Source organism: Microcebus murinus, chromosome 10, assembly GCF_040939455.1.
Source record: "Microcebus murinus isolate Inina chromosome 10, M.murinus_Inina_mat1.0, whole genome shotgun sequence".
Classification (NCBI taxonomy): domain Eukaryota; kingdom Metazoa; phylum Chordata; class Mammalia; order Primates; family Cheirogaleidae; genus Microcebus; species Microcebus murinus.
The window spans coordinates 20,229,308-20,246,436 of NC_134113.1; the positions used below are offsets into that span (position 1 = coordinate 20,229,308).

General features: G+C 39.6%; 1 protein-coding gene across 3 annotated transcripts in view; it reads right to left on the reverse strand.

The window, feature by feature from the left end:
* The window catches only part of ANO4 (anoctamin 4), a 276,016-nt gene extending 260,291 nt beyond the window's left edge, over positions 1-15,725 (reverse strand). For all 3 annotated transcript variants that reach the window (XR_012921397.1, XM_076007082.1, XM_076007081.1), the window contains exon 1: positions 15,289-15,725. The gene's annotated coding sequence lies outside the window, so the exon portion shown is untranslated. The remainder of the gene's footprint in view (positions 1-15,288) is intronic.
* Positions 15,726-17,129: the final 1,404 nt, after the last annotated feature.

A 17,129-nucleotide genomic window follows, 5' to 3' on the forward strand; every position in this document is an offset into this window, starting at 1 on the left:
TGGAAAGTCTTTTATTGTTCACACTACCATACTTTTCTACAATATTTCAAATTGCTGCTCTGTTTGGTGGCCAGGCTGTTTCCACACCCCTGCACCATGCACTATAGTAAGACTTAAGATGGTTAAGAGGAATGCCTTGCTTTGCTGAAATGGACAAAGTGATCGTACATGGGAAGGTGAGAAATGAGACTGAGCATTTAATACAGACTTTGGGTAACTGATGCTCTTAAAACCTTCCATACTTAGCTGAGTGTTCGGGTTCCCATCCAGGGGCACCTATTTAAAGCCCCTGGAGTGGATCACCCATTTGAATGAGCAATAACAAGCGTCCAAACAATTTTCTATGTGTGATCCTGGCTTGGCTGCTTTGTTCCCCCATTCTCCCCTTGAAAATTAAGAGGGCAATCTGCTATTCAGGCAAATGTCTTTGTTAGGCAACTCATCTTGCTCAAAAGGATGCGAACCTCACTTTTAATTTGCCAGTGCTGGGACACCAAGTCTCTCCTTAACTGGCCACACAGCATAGCTTCACACTAGGCCCTCATTTGTGGGGGAGTGATACCACCTCAAATTCAACGTCAATGAATATTTCCCAAAACTTCATTTGAGATAAACAATACAAAGGAGAGATTGCTTGAAGGACAAGTAGTCCATCCTCTTTTCATATCCTTGAGCCAAACCAGAGCAGCAGAGAACTGGTACCTAGGTAGAACTCTGCCAATTCCCTTTATAAAATTTTGCTTTGCAGCTCTGCTATTTACAAAAATGTTTAGAAGAATCAGCCTTGCAAAGCTTGATGATTTTCATAACAAAATACAGTGTACTTTTTATGGGGACTTCTGGGAGAAAATCTTGTCTGATGTTGGTGCCAAGAGTAGTTAAAATCATCCTGAGCAACTGGTTTATCTTTACTCCCACAAGCATGTCCTCTTCTCTCTGGATGACAGAAAGCTCAAAGCCAAAGGTGGCCTCTGTGTCTTACGCTTAGGTCATTCTGGCATGAAACTTAACTGTATTCCTGGTTCCATTTTGTTCCCACCTCTTCCTTCCTTTTACTTCATATTATTATGTATGTATACACATTATTATGCATGTATAAGGTAATATACATAAAAATATGTCTATGGTAGAGTTTTTTTTTCTGTAATCTCATCTGCTTCTACATCCTTAAAGAAAACAGAGCTACTTCTGTATAACGTTGCAAATTTTTTAAAGCTTGGAGTCATGAATATGCTATAGACTGTCACATAAAATCAAGTTACCAAGAACACAAGGCACCGTCATTTGGGTCTCCAAAAGTAATACACAACTAAAAGGGTACAGGAGTATTTAATCAACAGAACAACAACAACAAAGCAATAACAAAAACCAAAACCTGTTTTCAGATTTCAATCAACAACCACTTTCGAGCTCCTACTTTATGCCAGATACTGAGCCAGATGTAAAGAATTAAAAGGAAAAATAAGAATGATTCATAATTCAAAAAGCCCATTACAGTCTATGGGGCAGAGCGGAGGAATTACACATGCATGCATGTGTGTGTGTGTGTGTGTGTGTGTATTTGTATACAGGAGAAAGGCTTTACATTCACTGCATGGTGTACGAGAGTCCATCTCATCCATCACTCTGACTGTATAATAACTGAAGAGTTTTTTAACTTTGTGATTTATGATGATAACAATAGGTTAAGTTAAAAAAAGAATGAACCCACCCAATTCAATGAGGACTGTGCACAGTTTACAGTTAAATGGAGAATAATATTGTGGGTCAAGCTAGAACCTTTGGTCAGGTACACAAGAGAACAGTCTCCACTCTTGTTCAGTTTTGATTCCTGCTCATCTTGTACTATGGAAATTTACCCAGTCCACAGTGACTGGGGCAGTCTGTGAGTATGCTTTCCAATATCAATTTTGCAGGAGAAATCTAAGTGCTTATAGGCAGCCTAAAAATCTTCAAAAGTCAGGGTCTGACAAAAGGGGCACCTGGCTGAGATCCATAAAAAAACTTTCACAAGTGTATTTTCAGTTTCATGATATAACACATCACATGATTTACAGATATACACTACGATTTGAAATTGATAGCACTGCATCACTGCATCACTCAAAGATAACTTCCAAAGATAAGAGAACTGTCCTTAACTCAACTCCCTGCAACATTTTATAACCCTTTGCCAATGGAAATAAAAGTACCTAGGCTTTAGAAAGCCCTTTCACTCAATTTTAGCTAAAAACACTTGGATATAATGTTAGGCAATTTATAATTTTCAGCCATATTTAATACATTTTTCTCTCCACACCCAAGATCCATGACCTGTGGGTCCTTTTCTTTGACCCCCCTCCAAATTACTTCTTTCCCATGACAGTCCTACCAAGATGCCAATTTCTTGTATTGTCAGGGCTCTGATTACTATTTGCTAAAAATTCTCAGGCTTTGAAATTGCTTAAAGCTAAATTTAAGTGTGGCCTCTCTCAATTTTATTGCTCAAGAATAGAAACCATTTATATACTTATGATTGACCCTGCTTAATACAACCTCCAAGGGGGAAGCAATTTCAGGAATTCTCTATTTAATCATTGCACACAATCCAGAGTGGCTCACAAGTATACAAATGTGTTCAGCCTGCAAGAGTTCATGATGGCTCACTCATCATATTGGCCATATTAACTGCTCTTGCTAAAATGATCTCCTCCCTGGCTATTCTTCTCTCATCTCCCTTTAAAATATTATATATTTGCTTAACAGCAGTTATATAATCCTTACCTGCTCATTTTACTTCCTAGGCACATCCTCCTGCATCCTTTCAAGCTTGAGGTTCAAGACAGATTCATAATCCTACCACCTCCAAAACCACTACCTTGGTCCATCACCACCTCCCTTCTGGATTTTTGTGCCAGCCTCGTAACTGATGTAATTACACCCTGGCTCCCTACAGTCTAATCTCTGCACAGCAGCAAGCAAGATCCCTTTAAGGGCTGCCAATCAAATCGTGGCACTGCTGTACTCAAAACACTACCCTGGTTTCCCATCTCATTCTGAGCAAAATCTAATGCTCACATAACCTCCTCCATCTCTCTGTTCTACCCCTCTTGGCCTCCTTATCATTCCTTAATCATGCCAAGCACAGTCCCTTGTCAGGCCCTCTGCACTGGCTGTTCCTCTGCTGCGAGACCATTCCCCATATGTCCCCTGGCTCACATTCTCTACTCCCTCCCTTCCTTCAGGTCTCTGCTCAAACATCACCTTGCCCAGAGAACTAACCCAACACATTCCTCTTCATCTTCCCTTTCCCCTTCATTCTGCTGCGTTCTGCTTCATCGTCTTACCACCGCTTGACATAGCAGCTTATATATCAGCGTGGTGGGCTCTTTCCATTTGAATGTAATGCCTTTGGGAGCAGGGAGCATATCTATTTTGTACAGTGCTGCATGCCTAGAACCCAGAACAGAGTGTGGCATACAGGTGATTCAAATAAATAATGGTTGAATGAATATTATTAATATATAGGGTCCCTCTGTCATTCCTAATGCTGCTGCCCTAGTTTAAGAAGAAAACAGTCTCTCACTGGGCCCACTGTTATCATCTCCATATTGATATTCCTGACTTTATGCCCTTCTAATTTGTCCTCCATATGGCTACCAGAGGGATATAATCTACAATCTGACATTGTCCCTCTCTTGCTCGTAATGTTCTCTAGTGCCTACAGAATATAATACAACCTATTTTGCATGTCATATAAAGCCTTTTGAGAGCTGGCACCTGTCTACTGGCTAAGCCTAATCTCCTGAGCCCCATAGACTGAATAACTTGTAGCAAACTCATGCCCCAGTGCCTTTGCACTTGCTAGTTTCTCTGTCTGAAGCAGCCTCCCTGCTCTTGCCCATCTGGCAGCACTTCATCTAAATGGTCTTAGTTCAGATGTTGCCTGCTCAGTAAAGTCTCCTCTGATTGCCCCAGGAGAGCCTTAGGCCCCTACATGTTCCAACTCTGCCTTGCAAATACTTTCATGAAAACACATTAACTTATTTTATTATAATTCTTATTTTCATGTCAGTCTCCCAATAAACAGCAAACTCTTTAATGAAAAGGACTATGTCTTATTAGTCTTCATATCCCTAATGTTTGATCTATAGTAAGTGCTCATTAAGTGCTTCCTGAGTTAATGAATGAGTAGCCAAATGAGTTAATATAAGACAATGATACTGAACACTTTGCAAAAGGGTCTCAGCAATCGTCGCTTTGAATTTGGGAGTGTCAAAAACATGTATTAAATTCAATTGCAAACTTAAAACAAATATGTTTTTATATTTAGATCAACAATTTGAAATATGGAGTTTTAAAGAAGAGATAAAAGAAAAAAGATGGGCCAATCACATCCATTTATGCAAAGTTTCAATATATTTTCCCTGATAATTTATGTGTCTGAGGAACACTTCCATTCTCTTCTCACCCTCAAAATTTCCGGAAACATATGACAACTAGGCAAGTACTTATCATACACCATTTCAAATAATTTATTTAAAGAAAAAATACTATGCAAGATATATTGAAGACTACTTTAGAATACTACTGAGATCCACAAAAAAAGATTTGAATAAATGGGAACATATACCCTACTTGGGGACAGGTTGATCCAATATCATAAAATATTCTCCCCAGATTAACCTTTAAAATTTGATTTAACCCTTCCCCCAAAACATTTTTTTTTAAGAACTAGACAATTTCTAAAGTTTATATAGAAGGAAAAAAATCTAAGACAATCCAAGAAAATCCTGGAACAAAAAAGAGTAACAAGGGTGAGACTGGCCATACCATATATTAAAACACACAAAACTAGAGAAATTAACACAGTGTAGAACTAGCCAACAAACTGAGAGCCAACAAACCAAAGTAAACTCTCCAAACATAGTTCTACTACATACGGAGATTTAATTGACGGTGCTACCCTTCCATGCTACCTCTGCTCAGCTCCATCGTCTTTCTCAAGAATGAACACGTAGCCAGCAAGGGAAACACATCACTCAAGAAATGTTTGGGGAGAACTGGGAAGTTTTTAGGGAAAAATAAAATTGAATTTCTATTTCATTATTAATCTAAAATAAGTATGAGTCAAATAAGTATAATTTTATTTATATAAAGATGAAATCATAAAAATACAAAAAGAAATTGTGGAAGAATGAGTTGTATGATCTCAGAGTGAGTTAGGATTTCCTAAATCCAGAAACTACAAAAGAAATATATGACTTTACATAAAAATAAAAAAGTCTTATATCGCAAATACCATGACTAATATAAAAGACAAATGACAAAATAAGGGGAAATATCTGGTGGAAAATAATAAGGAAATGTGAATTTCTTTAGTATATAAAGAGCTCCTAAAAATCAAGAAGATCAAAACTCAGTATTTAAAAGTGCAAACGGCATGAACAGAGAGTTAGTTCATAGAAGAAGAAAATGCAGTGTAAACACATGAAAAGATGATCAAATGAAACTATGAGATGCTACTTTTCACCTAGAAGATCAGCAAATATCAAAGTGTCTGCTGGTGGGCTTAGGTGGGAGGAAATGGCCATTCTCATGCTGGTGAGAGTGTGAACTGGCACACTTTGATCAACGTGCTTTGGTAAGAGCCGTCAGAATTTTTAAACTCATGTGTCCTGTGACCCAGGCATTCCACTTTTAGAAATCTTTCCTACAAACCTCCTGACACATAACTACTCTTCGATAACCACCTGCCTCTATCTATGCAAATTGCACCTCCTTGGTTATTCCCCCCAGGAAAACCGCAAGCTGTGTTACAGCATTAGCCTGTCTAGACCACACACCACCTAAGAGCAAAACCATCCCTAAGCCCTCTTGAATGTCAACAGAGAAATTTATTTATTTGCTGCCATCTTCCTCCTTTTCTCCTCCACCTCACTTTTCTCTTTTCCTACCAAAACATCATTTACCGTGACTAGTAGGTCTCCTCTCAGGGACCTTGTGGCCAACATTGTCCTCCAATTTCCATGTTTAGGTTCTGTGGTACAGACTTACCATCTAAGTAAATTCCAAATTACAATAAGCATCTAAGAGACTGATAGCAAAAACTGTTAGGTCCCTCCCAAAAGCTTCATCCTAAAATCATTAATCACAGACATGAAGAAGAAAGTGTGATCCTAATTATTAAAGTTCTGCTAAGTAAGAAAATACATACATACAAACAAGAACTTCTCCAAACTGCCAATGTCAGAGACAAATAATAATGAGTTAACAATTGTTGGATAATGTGATCATCTTGCCGGCACTGTGCTAAGGGCTTTCTGTGTACAATCTCATTTATCACTTATGACAACTCTGAGGTAGGAGTTATTAGTTAACCCCACTTTTATAATTGAGGACAATGATGCACAAAGAAACTAATAATTTGCCCAACGTCTAAGGATAAGTAAGTGGCAAGGCCAGGATGGGAATAGACTGTTTGCCCCCAAGCCCAAGCTCTCCACCACCAGGAAATATTTTCCTGTAAATCCTAATTCTTTTAGAAGCAAGATAGAAAATATGGGCCAAAAGCTTGCTTGGAGTAGAATGGAATACTGATGCTGAATTAAAGATCACACAGAATATAGAATGGGAATTTTTGGAGATCCCTAAATAGTGCTTTTTGTTTCAAGGCACCATTTCTCCATTAATCAGCTCACCCAGATGTTCTACATCAAGCAGAACCTATTTTTGTAAATGTTGTTTATCGACATACATACATCTCACTGGCTTTATTCTCCCTACCTCCTTACCTCCAAAATACAAATTCCTTGCTAAGTCTCTTGCATGTTCACTTTCTAGTTCACTCCCATCTCACTCTCCAAAAGAGTTGTGCTCACTGGTGATGCCTACCATTTCTTGCCCCCTCCCAAGGTTAAAGTTCCCTATGGTCAAAGCTTCCCTTATCCCAGAACACCCCAATCTACTCTTCTCAGACTCAAGCGAGAGACAGATCTGTTTCTATCCCATGTTCTTCATAAAAATTTTGACAAGTTTACCCTTGAGAAAAATAGTCGTAACCTTTGATATCCATAGTATTTTTCCATTAAATCAATATAAGAACTAAATATTTGATTATCACTTTTGTTCATAGTACTCCAATTGCTCCAATAATTGCTTTTATCTAGGAGGGAAAAAAAACCTTCAAGATTGCAGTTTATGATAGACTAGTTGAGAAAGTAAATATAAAAACCATAAGCTGATAACAATGAATGGAGAGAAGAAAATAATCTAAACATGATGAATAAATTAATGAGAGCCAAATGTGAAGATACGAGTAGCCAGAACAGTCTTCATTTTGTCCCTCCATAGTGCTCATCACCAACTGACATGCCTTGTATTTGCTAATGTGCTTGTCTGTCTCCTCCTCCCACTCCTACCAGAATGTTAGTTCCATGAAGGTGGGACATTGACTGTTTTGTTCACTGTTGTTTCTTATGCCTGAAGCATGGTAAGTGGCCAATATTTGTGAAGTGAATAAATGAATAAATGATTGAATGAATCTTCTTTTCTATCTCACCATCTCTTACTCCATAAGAAAAATTGCTTTCATGCTGTGGCCAAGATATCTAGAGGTTTTCTTCCAAATTTGTCAATCTTTAGGTTAATTTCAAAGTACAGAGTCATCTGATCATATCCAATTCTGAAATGCACAAAACCTACCAAAACACCATTCCCTAAAAATATGTTCACTGATTCTTTTAGGAAAAAGAAAGGAAGGGCTGGGTGAGGTGGCTCACACCTGTAATCCTAGTACTTTGGGAGACAAAGGCAGAGGATTGCTTGAAGCCAGAGGCAAAGAATTTGATACCAGCCTGAGCAAGAACCTGTCTCTACAAAAAATAGAAAAATTAGCCAGGTGTGTTGGCACATGCCTATAGTCCTAGCTACTTGGGAGGTTGAGGCAGGAGGGTTGGTTGAGCCCAGGAGTCTGAGGTTGTAGTGAGCTATGATGATACCACCGCACTCTAGACTAGGTGAGAGAGGGAGACCCTATCTTAAAAAAAAAAGATTCTAGTAATGGGTGTGGTGTGCACTGTCTGGGGGATGGATGTGCTTTAAGTTCTGACTTGGGTAGAACAAAGGCAATATATGTAACCTAAACATTTGTATCCTCATAATATGCTGAAATAAAAAAAGATACAAAAAAAGAAAGGAAGTAAAGAAGAAAGGAAAAAAGGAAGGAAGAAAGGAAAAAGGGAAGGAAGGAAGGGACATGGCAGAAAGCATATTTTGGGATGAACTGAATCTATTACAGATAGAATTTTCTAAGCTACTTTTTAACCTATGTGAAACAAACTCGTGCATGCCTATCCCACCAATTCACAAAATAACTGTATTCCTTGTAAATAGCACAAAGTCAATTGCCAAAGGTAAAAACCTAACTAAATCATTACAGCAGAAATAAAGCACCAAAGGACCCTAGGGTTCTTCACATGCTGGGCAGTTTGTTAACAGGCACCTCAGTGATCTCAGTCCTAAACTCTCTCCAGGTCTAAACTGATTGATTTAGGTTACATTTCCTGGCTTCATTTCCTTGTGATGACTTTGAATGTCAAAGTGTGCCCTGAAGGGCAAAAAAGGATGGGTGAGAAACAAAACGTCTTATGCAGTCATGCACTGCGCAACTGCAGAATACAGACTTTTGATTTAATTAAACCTGAGGAGAGATTCCAAACAAATTTCCATTTGGCTTTTTCAGGACCCTATCAATTATCCCCCAGCATTAAAAAACAATAAATAGCATTTAGATCTTCTGATATCATTCCCATCTCCCCCACTCAAAGGTTCCTCATCTTCCTCTGAATTCCTTCCTCATCCCCTGACCCCACCTCCTGCTGCAGCAAAGCCACCTCATTGCTGACACACCCACCAGATCTTTTGGTTCTTGCTCAAGCCAGATCCTCTGTCTGGAATGCCCTTGCTAGCCCCTTCCTTATCTGCAAGTATACAGCCTACGAGAATCTCAGTCTGCCTTGTTACCAAGTCATTTACACATGGGACAAACCCTCACTGGCTTGTGGCCTTTTTTGGAGGAGAGGAATTATGCTTTAAAAAAAAAAAATCTTTCATTCCTTGGGACCTAACGCAATGCTTTGCTTATAGAAAATACTTAATAAATTCGTGTCGTTTACTTTATTGAAACTCATTTGGGGGCAGAGATATTTTCTGGGGTTTTACATAGAATTTTTAATGGACTACATCAGGATGTCTGCCAATCCCTTTAAATTTCTCAGTACAACTCATATATTCACAGTGGTTTGAAAAATTAAGTTCTCCACGTAGAGCAGTAACTGTGAATGCCAGTGCCATAGGTTTTAGATGGTGATTCCCCATTTGTTTGTTCAAGGATTATTGGGTATCTGCTACACAGTGGTCACTGAACCAAGCCTTGAGGTACAGAGATGAACATAAAGTCTCTGCCCTCAAGGAACAAAAAGTCTGTTTGGGAGAGAGAGACAAGTAGACAAATAATTATGATATAGTCTGTAAAGTCCTGAGGGATATAAGAGAACAGAGATGGTCTACCTAGCTCAGCTTTTGGCAAAAGAGATAACAACAAAAAAAGTGGTGTCAAAATTATTTCAGGGGATAGGATATTTGAACTTGCTTTGAAAGTTCAGTAGTCTGAAGAAAGGAGAGACATTCACAGCAGCAGAAATAGCATGTGCAAAGGCACTGAGGCAAATGAGAGCATTGCATATTCCTGAGCACTGCAAATGGTTTTGTTACTTCTGGAGCATTCCATGGAAGATTCAGAACCAGAGACAGAACCATGAGGAAGCAATACATGATGGTGGGCCTGGTATGTCAAGCCAAGGAGTTTGGTCTTTAACCTGCAAATAGATCCATAGACACTATGTTATCCGGACAGTCAAATTAGGATTCTAGGGAACAGGTTAGTTTTGCCAAAGAGTGGAATTGTCATTTCATGAATCACAACATGGTACAAACAAGTTTAGCTAATTAATCTCTTTTGTTCAGTCAGGTCACAAAATCAGAAGCTAAAAATGATGTTTAGGACAACTGGAAGATATATGTTCTAATGACAGCAAAGGTGACTTTTTATGAAAAGAATTTCTCAGTGGAATAACCACAGGAATAACCACAGGCAAAAACTGCCCAAGCAAACTGTTTTCAGCTGGATTCTTTGAGAAGCTGTGCGCAAGAGTAAACAGAGAATCAAAAGATGATAAACACCACGCATCGTGATGCGTAAGTAGACTCTGAGCTCCTCTAGAGTAATGGCCACATTGGCTGTATCGCCACTGGATCCCCACGGCTTAGCATTAGGGGGGAAACAACAGGTGCTCAATAAGTACTAGGTAAATGAATGAATGCATGACGGAATCAATCCATAAACATCACCCCCTCTACAAAACAGAAATAAATAATCATTTAAATAGTTTAAACACAGGGGGAAAAACTAACCATAGTGTTGGTAAAATTCCTTAAATGTTCATAGAAAAAGCAGAATTTCAACACTAAAAAAAAAAAAATGCATTTCCACACAAGCATAAACAAATTACCATGAACATTTGCTTGATGTGACTCCCTCTGACTGGTACAGCCACGTAATCTGCATGAAATGAACCCAGAAAGAATGGACACCAGTGAGAAAGACGCCACAAAGCAGTTTTGTGAGCAATTGATGACAGTAAGTGTCAGCTGTGTACAGCTGAGGGGGCTTCACACTGGGAAGGGAGCAGGGTTCTGAGTGAATGACATGCGCCTTGCCCTGAGGTCATCTTGCGCAGGTGCTATGCAGGGGAAGTCCCATCGCTTCCGTCTATGGAATGACAGAACAGGTAAGAGGCTCCTTGAGGTCCCTTTTGATAACAAGAGACTTTTCAAAACGTCCCAGGGTACACGGGTAGTCATCATATACATCTGAGCCCTGTTATGAAGGGTCACCACTTTCACTTTTTTCTGAGTAACTCTGACGCTCATGCCACTGTCATAGTTCCAGAGGCTTTGTAGGGTCAAAGAAAGGTGCAGCCCACCCACTCCAGAAAGGTCTAATATGGGTCAATTGCCTTAGAAACGACCATCTAATAACAAATAGAGGCAAAATAACATTTCACAATCTTTAATGGCTGGCTTAGAGCCCTCTGAAATGATCTGGCCCAAGCCTCCTGTAGCAGATACAGAATTCGAGTCACGCAGCCAGTTAGTGGTGGGGCTGAACTGGAACCCAGGGGTCCTGAAGATATCTCTCTGCAACTGGCTCTGATGGTCACCAGACATTTGTTCCCTCTCTGACACTCACAGGAGGTCCCCAGTGGGGGACCAACAGGAAAAATGTAAGAAAGTGAATTCCTACCGTATTACAATATGTCTGCTTTCTATAACAATGGCTGCTGGCTCACACAAGCCAAAAGGTCAGTCAGCAGTTGCCTAATTAAGGGTCAGAGACTTCTATTAGAGAAAAAAGCCACAAAGCCTGTCATTATGTGTCAATTTCTTGGCTCTTCAGACTTAAGAGCAAACAGCCTGCCTGGAGAATTAAATGCTAAATTTGGGAAGAATTTTCCCCTTTCGTCTTGCATTATTTTGGGGCTGTGATTTGGCTCCCCTCCAGAAATCTGCCATCTCCCTCTACCACCCAAGAGGTATAACTTGCAACATAAACATTTATGACAGTCTGAATAGATGATTTTGCTACTGAGGACATGTTGTTGTTTTTTTTTTTTTTTTCCTGTGAAACTAATCTAGTGACTATAGCCCTAAATGAATTCAGTAGGGAGGCACAGATCAAAAATGCAGTTTTCAACAGAGCTCATAAAGCATTTCTCCTATTTTATACAATCTGTCCGAAGTTGCCAATTGAATAGCAAGTTCCTTTCAAAGTAGATCACTATAGCTGGTGTTAGAAGTGGCTTTGAATCTCTGCTGAAGAATGGTCCTCCCTCTAAGAAGCTTTATGTGGGAGTTGCACATGACTCGTTTTACTCTGTAAAAGGGTCTCATGGAGACACGGTAAAAGGGATTATATTGACTTATATTGGAAAAATCAACAGAAAAATTCAGCCAACATCCTAATGATAGGATTCATTCAGTTCCCAAAGGAAGGCTGCATCACATAATCAAATGATTTCACTTTGTAACACTCATAAACTCCCCCTCTTAACACAAAAAACTTCCAGACAGTAAACATGTCAAGATTTGAGGGCAGTCCAACCTAGACGGATCCAGAATGTCATTAATTAAAATGCAAAACAGAATCTATTTCTGGTCCTGGTAATCAACTATGGAAAATAGTTTCAATGACAAGAATGCCTGCAGAAGCATGAAGTTATATTTGTATTAATGGGGGCAATATCTTCAGTTACACAATTATAAGTTGAATATTTAGACTTTGGTTACTAAAAGAGAAACTGAAGCCAACTCATTAATCCTCATACAATTTTCACTCTCTGAGTTTGTCTGTTACATATATGCATGTTCACGTACATAAACATGTGATAGAAATAAGGAACAGAGAAAGGAGAGGTAAGAGGATAAAAATTGGAGAATTGATTCATAGTTTGAGCTGCAGTTTTCAAACTAAAACACCATCAAAGGAAACAGTAAAAGCACTGTTTTGATGATAGCTGTAATTAAAGAGTGTGAAAAATGAATATTTGCATTTACACCAATCTAGGTGTTTCTAGACCCATTTTAAACAACTTCGACTTGCTAGGGCTGCAAGCAAAATCAGTTGCAAGGCACAGCAGCAAAATAAACACACACAAATAAAATGTTGCAGTGACTTCATCACACCAAGAGGCTACAGGCTCCACTCAGCACAGCTTTTGTCAATTTTTCCTGCAGTAGTTTTCTAGGCTGCCTTTAGAGACCCTGCAAAGGAATTAACATGACACCATGCTGTGAGACAAGGAAACGCTAAAGAATGCACTCTCCCAATTCAAAGAAATTCCCAAAGGCATTATCTGGAGGTAGGGTATAGGAAGTGGGGAAATCCTCACCAAAAAAAAAAAAAAGAAGAAGAAGAAGAAAGAAAAGAAAAGCTAACTACAGCAGTATCTCAGGAAATTTCCTTCTATTCTCTAAATAAGCATGCTATACCTATTAAAAATATGTATACATATTATTCACAAGTAAATAAACAGTACATTTGTGTATATGCTTGTATGTGTATATACCTGTGTGTAATATACAAACACATACAATTCTGATCACATAGGTAAACAATTTGTTTAGCAAAATAAAAGAAGCCTAAGGGATTTTTTTTCTCCTTAAGCTAAAGTTGCTACTAATTAAAATGAAATCTTTTTCAAATGCATCTGAAATTGCCTGCAGTGTGAAATACTGAGTCTATTTCCATGACACCCAAGCTGATTCTAATTCTTTCCATCTTGATGAATATCTCCAGTTAAGTTGCCGGGCACTATATAAAATCCTTTCAGTTGGAGAAAAAAAAAAAAAAAAAGATTAAGCTAAGTAAGAAAATACCATTAAGGATGAAAGTAAACAGCAGAACATTAAAGAACGCTAGAGGAAGCAGAGAAGTCTGCCTATCAAATACAGTATTGCTACAAACCACAATCAAGTGTACGAAGAGTAGATATTAGAACAGCTAATCCAAACAATGCTGAAAATATTTCAAACATTATTTAAGGATTCAGAGACCATAGTATTCAAAAAAAAATTTTGTTTGCGCTGTTAACCTATGTGCTGGCTTTACCCTTGAACTGGAGTATCATGTAAACATCTACAAATTCTTACTCTTTCTTTAAATGCATGCCTTCATATATGCAAGGAACCCTTCAGCAAAAAAACAACAAAAATACCAAATGTATCTACTTTGGACTGAGGGAACAGGATGAAAGCATATGCCTGATGTCATCACCACTATTTTAAGAAAAATCCACATGAACAGTGGAAATAAAAGTGGTGAAAATGAGCAAGACAGTTAAGGAACTTTACATTCCAAACTCCCAATCAGCACAAGGAGAGGCCAGCAATTTTACCCTACACTTCCCCCCTAATTTATCACAAAAAATCACATTGTATTAGTACAGTGGTTATGAATCAGAGACTGAATTACATCTCATAGGAACCCTCCCTCCAGTGACATGGACCGTAATTGGAAAACCCACACAATATCAAGTAAGATAGCCCATCTCCAGTCTAAGACTTGAAAAGAACTAAACAGAATTACAACTGCGAAGCTTATTCTTTGGGATGCTGATTTGACTAAAATAATTCAACACACCTGCTAACAACAACAACACAATCCCCCTGTAAGGAGAGACTCCTGCAATGCACAGGTTCAACAAGGTGAAACTACCAAAATGTTCTTGGTTTCCTTTGGGCGTCAAGCAGCAGCCAGTCATAGACTTGAAGTTGTGATGCTCTTCATAGCAAACCTCAGGAGACCAGGTGAAAAATTAGAGCACTATTCTAAGAGTAATGCCGTGGAATAAACAATCTGCCACATGCATATTCTTCATCAGAAACCTGCTTGTTTTCTCTTAGAAAAGTCTAACCATTTCCAATAGCCTCAAAGCATTTTATCTCCCGGCAAGAGGACAAAACTATGTTGTCAACTCAAAAATGTTCCTCTCATCACTGCCCTACCAACCCTCTGAAGAGGCTGCAAGATAGGGTTTGCAGAACTGGGTACCCTGAGACTCGGAAGGGAAAGAAGCAATGAGGTCATGCAGTCTACTCCATCTGCCAGCGCAGGATTCCTCCCGCCGAGAATGTTCCTGCCCAAGTTATAAACCCCACAAGATTATAGGGTCATTCTGGACCCACAGGCAGGTGCGTAAAGCAAAGCTGCCCACAGCAGACTCCACATAACTCACACGTGTGTGCTCATCTTCCCCCAGAATGATGGGATAGTTTGGTATGTGGGCAGATCACCCCCAGCCCTTCCGATTGTGAGAGGGTGCCCTGAGCATGCTGAGGGCTGATCTTGCCCAAATTTGTCAGTCATCCACCACAGATTCCCTGCACACTGCTGCAGTTTACCATCGTGAACACATTTCCCTGGCTGCTGCTTCAAGGACAAAGAGAGAGCACTTATATTTCCATCACAGCCTAAGAGCTCACGTTTATGGGAAAAAAGATAAAAAGACAAACAATCCAGGCAAATGGACCCTGGCATTTTAGTTAGCTGGATCACCCCAGACGGGGTTCCATGAAAACATTAGAAATGCAGAAGGAAGGTCACTAAGCTTAGCTGGGAAGACAGCGAGCAGAGCGAGCCGGTTCAGTTCACTGCAGCAGCCGAGCAGCTCATTCAATGCAAGCACTTACCATAAAAATAGAAAGAGTCAACAGAAGGAGAAGGGATCTTTCCTCAGTGTCTTCCGGCAGAAAGAAATCCAGCCTGAACCTCCAGGAGTCAGGAGGCGGCCAACAAAAGTGACGAGAGGCAGTAAAACCACCACACACAAGTCCTTTTCAGCCTCCCCTCGGGCCGCATGCAGTTGTTTGTGCTGTAAAAACCCTGAGAAGTCTGGAACAGGACTCTCCCGAGAGCGAGCCGGAGTGAGAGCAGCCTGGTGGATTTCACCACCTCCTCAGAGCATCACGCCAGGACTGGTCCTCCCCCCAGGGTGCAGGGGTGGCATGGTTGGGGGAAGGTGGGCACCAGGCTGGGCTTGGGAAAGCAAGAAGAGGGGTAGAAAGCAGCCTCTTTGGAGTGGAAGGAACTGCCAGAGACAAATCAGTATTCCATATCAGTTATTGCCAGCGACCAATCAGCCCAGCCAGGGGGCCGTGTCAGTGTGACAAGAGAGCAGCAGATGACAGCCAGTTCTGAGAGTGGCAGGATAGCCCCCTGCCTGGAACAGAAGTTTGGCAGGATTGGCATTTTACCCTCTACTAGGTTGCTATTAAAATTTGCTTGTATTTAACCAAGATCCAAAGCCTCATAGTTATACTAGCCACTCAGGAAGTTTCTGAGGTATCCCATAGCATCTCTGTACGAAGCCAGACTGGAAGCCCATCCTAAATGAGGTCTTATGACATCTCACAGACAAGACAGCCCTACTGACATGCCTCCGAGAGGTCACCACAAGCACAATAATAGCAACTTGTACTTATGCTTCCTCATGTCCAAAGTACAGGATCACGTAGTCAGGGACCAGGCTTTTTATTTCACAAGTAAAAAATTTGCATAGAGAAGGGTTAGAGGTCTCTCTAGGAATTTGACTCTTAGTCTTCATTAGTTTTCTTGTGTAATATATGTATAGAAGTGAGTATACATGGTTAGAGGTGAGTTTCTAAAGGTAGTTAGCATGTCCCTTTGAGATCTCTTAAATCCCCCATAAGACAGAAAATATGTGTTCTGGATAAACAATAATAATTCACAAGCACACTGAAGTTTGAGAAAATCAAAGTTACACTAACAGAAGGCACAACGGAGCAAATCCTTGGTGGTAAATGAGGGATGTGTGGAGAATTCTCAACTATTCCCACCTGCCTTTTTACCCATTCTACATTCATATTGCACTTATAAATTTAGGACATATATGTTAATTAATTTGTGTTTGGTTGTGATGAATACATTATATAGGGGAGTAGTTCCTGAAATTAAATGCCAGTTTAATTGGACTCCACAGTAAAACTTCAGAACCTTTTTTAACTTGGGGAGATTGTCTTGAGTCACCTTTTTATCTCTGCAGAAAGATAACTCCCTTTTGCTGGTCAATAGTTAATAGGAATATACAAATGCCCCTGGGTTTTTGTTTGTTTGTTTGTTTTTCAAGTGACTTACATGATATATGGTTTTTAATTTTAGTTCTCTGTTTTTACCTATAAGTTGGACATTTTGTTGTGATCTCTACCCATAGGCAAGCTGCCTTTGGGGAGCCTGAATACCACAGCTTAAAAGGAAGGGCTGGGCTCCAAGGAAGCAGTTAACTCGACACAAAAATGAGTCACAGCAGGAGCCATAAAAATGTTCCACATCAAAGACGAACATAATAAAGTGAAATTTTTTAAATGAAGAAGAAAGGATGGTTTGCCAGGGTAGTCCTATGTCTATTAAATAAAGAAAACCTGAGAGATTTTGAGTCTCAAATTCTGTTTTGTTATGTACCTCAGTTCAACTCAAATCAGCAAACATTTAAAGAACATCAACTGTGCATCCA